The sequence below is a fragment of the Peromyscus californicus genome, unplaced genomic scaffold (genome assembly GCF_007827085.1).
Source record: "Peromyscus californicus insignis strain IS unplaced genomic scaffold, ASM782708v3 Scaffold_12__1_contigs__length_115047231, whole genome shotgun sequence".
Taxonomy (NCBI): Eukaryota; Metazoa; Chordata; class Mammalia; order Rodentia; family Cricetidae; genus Peromyscus; species Peromyscus californicus.
Window position 1 is genome coordinate 30,083,207 of NW_026294413.1, and position 5,760 is coordinate 30,088,966.

A 5,760-nucleotide genomic window follows, 5' to 3' on the forward strand; every position below is an offset into this window, starting at 1 on the left:
CAGGAAAACAGATAAAGACACATGAAATAAAAAGAAAAGAAAACTATATACTGATAACTCTCATTAATGTAGATACAAAAATCTTTAACCTAATACTTACAAACTGAATTCAAGTACATATCATGGGGATTATTCACTAAAGTCAAGTTACCATTTTCCCAGAAATTCAGGGTGGATTCAACATACAGAGGTCAATAAATGTAATACTCCATATAAATGGATTTGGAGACAAAAATTATATCATTTTCTCAATAGATTTGAAAAAAGTCTTTGACAAAATCTAATATTTTATCATGCTTTCATGATAAAAATCTTAGACACAATAGAACCAGAGAGAACATACTTCAACATAGTAAAGACTATATACTACAATTCTACAACCAATATTATCCTAAAAGGAGAAAAGCTGTAAGTTATCCCAATAAAGCGAGGTACAATACAGGACTTCCTACTATCCCTACTCATTCTTATAGGCAATAAGAACTACCTGGAGCAATGGGACAATAAAGGGAAATTAAAGGGACATAAATATGAAAAGAACTCAAAATATCACTATTTCCAGAAGATATGTTATTACATTAAAAAATTTGACCAGAAAACTTTTGGAAGTGATTAACATTTTTCAGAAAACTGGTGGAGTACAAAATCAGCTTCTAAAAACTTGTAGTTTTTCCATACATCAGCAGAAATTGCAAAGAAGGAAATCATGGGCATGTTTCCATTTACAATAGCAACAAAGACAATAAAATATACTGGAATAAACCTAAACAAGGAGGTAAGAGACCCCTGCTATAGAGAGCCAGACCAATCTAAGAATTTCTGTGGAGTCCTAATGAAAGGATAAAGATAACTTTACTATTCTGCCCTTGTACAGGAATAGATGTGGCAAGGTCAGTCTGGCACTAGAGCCAGTACAGAGTGGAGTCAATGTTGTGACATCTGAGGACTCAACCCTTCCCCTTGGTCTGTGATTCTTTTTCCCAAGGAAACTGTGTCTGGGATATTGTGTGTTCTCTTTGCCAACATTGTTTCATTTTGTACTTTGCTGACCTTTGTCATTTTTCCACCTGTGAATAGTATGTAGTATATTGTCTTTCTTAAATTTTTTGATATAGGTCATCAGCTTATCCAAGACCTCCTGGTGCCAACTAGTGCTTTTGTCTCTTATTTTTTTGTATTCTTTGCTTCTCATCCCCACTATTTCACCCAACACGTCACCATTCAGTGCTCTCATTCCTGGTGGTTTGTGTCACTCTAAAATGGACACTTCAAACTTCTAAAGAGATTGAAACACACTAGACAATGGAAATGAAAACATATCCTGTGTTCATGAATTGATAGAATTAATATTATGAAAATGTCCACTCTACCAACAGCAATTTATAGATTTAATACGATTCCAAGTACAATACCTTTCTTCACAGAAATAGCAAAAAAAAAAAAATCCTAAAATTCATATGGAACAGAAAAGACCCAAATTAGTCAATGAAATCTTGAGTAAAAAAGTATTCTATTGGGTTTGCTGTTCTAGACTTCAAGATATGTTAAAACAAAGCATAAAGTTAATAGGTACTGGCATATACCAGGACACCAATGGAATAAAATAGAAATATATCAATGTATACTAATAGAATTTGGTATACAGTTGTATACCCATGAAATAAAATAGAAGCCCCAAACACCAGTACTCACAGCTACAACCATTTAATATTTGACAAAGAAGCAAAAGACATGCAGCAGAGAACTGATGTCTACATGTAAAACACTAAAATTATACCCATATCTATCACCCTGGAGAAAAATGGACCCATGTGTACCAAAGTCCTTAATTTTGAAATCTAAAACAATAAAACTCTTAGAAGAAAACATGAGCAGCATTCTTCAAACTACTTCTTAAAGATATTATCATTTTTCTTATACTTTAAGCTTTCCTCTCAATATTAATAAGGAAATAAAAAATAAAATTTAGATACAAATTGACTAACAATTTGAAATAAATGTCACATGAAGAAAAAAAAATTCCCTGTGAGAATGAATGCCATCATAGACAAGGTGTGTCTTAAACCAGGACAATGAAAATAGGAAAGTTTTAGGTGAGTAGGTCAAAACAGGCAATATTTTAACATTTTGTGCCGTATACATGATAGAAAGAACATATAATTTCACAGTTGATTACACATAGAAGAATGAAAAATATTTATCTTACCAAAGGAACAGTAGAGAATCCTATAGCTATTCACCACAATGATGATGTTAAGTGAACATCTTACATAAATTCAAATAGATGAGGAAAATTGTATGATAGGTATGGTTTGGGTTGTTCAAATTCTAAGTGTTCTGAGTGGTGAGGGTCAGGTCACAGGAGACTGCATTCTTTTAGCACATTGTGTTTCTTTTTGAATTTATCTTATTGCTACCAGAGAGGAAAAACCATGAGACTCTACCTCTCACACTATCTGGTAAGACCACTGAAACCAGTGCTACAAAAAAAAAATTGTTAGTGCATTTTAAAGATCCTGGTTCATGTTTCATTATAATTTATGCCTCCAGAAGTTGTGTTATTGTACAGGATTCTTTTGGCTACCCTGGGTTTTTTGTTTTTCCATATGAAGTTGAGTATTATTTTTTCCAGGTCTGTGAAGAATTGTGTTGGTATTTTGATGGGGATTGCATTGAATCTGTAGATTGCTTTTGGTAAGATTGTCATTTTTACTATGTTAGTCCTGTCTATCCATGAGCAAGGGAGATCTTTCTACTTTCTGACATCTTCTTCAATTTCTTTTTTCAGGGACTTAAAGTTCTTGTCATATAGGTCCTTCACTTGCTTGGTTAGCGTTACCCCAAGGTATTTTATGTCATTTGTGGATATAGTAAAGGGTGATGTATCTCTGATTTCCTTCTCTGCTTCTTTGTCCATTGTATATGTTTATTTCAACATCACCAAGATAGTCCAGCAAGTTTTATAACCTTAATATAAATCCTTATGTGTTTATATGCAAGTTGGTTCTCAAGACCCCAATTTTTCTTTCACTCTTCACTCTCAAATCATTTGGGCAATTATTGTCCTAATTCCTCATTGACCTTTTTCTCTTTTAAATATTTATTATGATAAAGAGCAACAGATTTGAGGGCATCAAAGGGTTTAGAAGGAAGAGGAGCAAGAAGAATACTATAATTAAATTTTAATTAAATGAAAATTATTTTCATTGTCAAAATATTAATTTCCCCTATAGGTTTGAACACTCATCACCCCAAATGTTCTATCTGTTTGAGAATAATGTGAAGGAAGTGTGTCCATTTGGATGGTTCTTGATGGTTGGTTCTATCATAGTTTTACCTGACTTGTTGAACAGTAAAATGTCCTGTATTCAAGCTTATGCTACCATCAGCAGACCATTACGTCATGAGAGAATGTACCCTATGAACTGGATGCCAAGATGGACCTATTGTCTATGAAATTGCTTCAGTTAGATTCTTTTTTTTCCCCATAGCAGTAAGATTATCAAGTATACTCAAGAAAGAATGTATTCAAATTGTAAAATATTTGTTCTACTTTCAAATTTGTGAGCTTTAAAATTAACTTATAATTGGTTTTGAATGCTATTTAGTATAATGTAGCTATATAAATACTGAAATATCAAAAATAATAAAAAAGACAAAAACCTTCTCATAAAGGAAGAGCTTAGTGTCAAAAATAACAACATTTTATGTCTATGTTGGGATTTTATTGTATATGATCATTTTAAGGAGCTATTGTATCAATAAAATAAGAAAGTGGGGGAAATATGTTTGCTAGCATATTGCATACTAAACCCTGTATATGAAAATCACATACACATATGGAGATTCATAGAAAGTTACACAAAATAACCTCTGTTGATTTTGTGTGATTTCCCATTTTTTCTTCATATGTTTTGATTTTGTGGCACACATTTAAAAGTTCAAAGGAAGTTTAATCATAGCTCCACTACACACCTGCTCTACAAATGTAAATAAATACTTTTGACCTTCAATTTTCTTGTCTAAGAATATGCTGTGCAACAGTCTCATGAGAATCATGTAAAAAAATAGCATACACAATCTCTTTGTTTATATGATGGAAAGTGAATAATGTTTATAAGAAGTAGCTTATTTCAACATCATGGCGACCCTTACACATATACATAAATGTACACTTGTATGTGTGTGTGTGTGATTAATTTTCTATCACATAATTCAATGCTGAAAATGTATTAATCTCTGTTAATCCCTCATACATCAAACATCAGTAGAAAGTTATTTATTAAGGGTGATTTTCAATCATGGTTTATGCATAAAATTTTGCAAATACTCTTATCATTCCTTCATTTCTATATCATTGAATGTGTAAACTAAAGAATTTTTAGTTTTGTGATATTGAACTAGCATAAGTGTATCATGCAGAATCACAGTATTTTCTTCAAAAATGTGTTCCTAAAATTCCACTTACCTTTTAAAAATCTTACCAAGTTAGCTGTTCCTATCCCAATAAAAAGGTACATAACTATAATAACTGAAAGGAAACACTATTTTAATTTTATATCACCATCTGTTCCATACCACACTTTGTGTTAACTGAGGCAAACAGTACATGGCTAAAATGGGCATTTTTTCACAATCTTTAATGTATCTTCACCTGAATCACTCACTGATTTTACTCAAAAATGTAATCTGTTAGGACCTATATATTATATACAATTATATAGTTTCTCCACTTACTAAAATGACTTTAAATAAAAAAGGCAATATTTATAAAGCAGAATTACCCTTGTTCTAGAAATTTTTGAGTTCTATGTCAATAATTATGTTAGGCATATGTTTTAATTTTTGTGGAAACAAATCTTTACGTTATACTTTGCAGATGATTTGCTTTGTCTTGACTTTTACAGACTGGGGTTTTAATAAAGATACTAGCTAGAGGACTATATCCCATAAGTATATGTAGCCAAGGTGACAAATGTGCAATGTGAAGCATTTGATGTCAGTAAATGATTATTCATCTAGTATAAAAATTTCATGTTTGACTATACACACACAAACACACACACACACACAAGGATAGAAAGACATGCAACTTCTTTTAAAATGATTTAACATTTAATATAACTTCTTAAATAGACATAACATTTTGATTTATTTATGCAATATGTTGTAAACAACTAGTCCTTTTGTTCTTAAGACTTTTTACTTTATTTGTAGAAGAGAATGCATGAGCAGACAATGACTTACAAAATTCAGTGTAGTCCAGTATACCAAAAGAAAAAAAAATTCCACAAAGTCTTAAGCTATTTCCTAAAAGATGTTCAAGAGTAGCATAATATCCAGAAGCTTCCTTTGGGTCTTGTCTCACCAATTTATTTTCTTTTCATAGAGAACTCAGACATATTGAGAAACAAACGGATTTGAACTATAACCTATTCTTTCTTCCCTGTACTCTGAAAGTATGAAAGAAATAAAAAGAGGAATATGCAATGTCATGTCCCGGTTCTGGCTCTTATTTGCAGTTTTCCTGAGGAAATCAGCTAACATTATGCTCACCACATTCCTTAGAATCAAAAGTATATTATAAAGCCTATATACTCCATCTCACAGAGCTAAAGCAAATGCAGTTTGCATATCTCAAACCAGTTCCTCCCAAACTTTAAAGAATGGTGATTATAGTGTTTGTCCAATTAACTAATATCTAAAAATTGTTATTGAGGCAAACCCATGGAAAGTTGGTGTCTACAAAAATGCAATTCT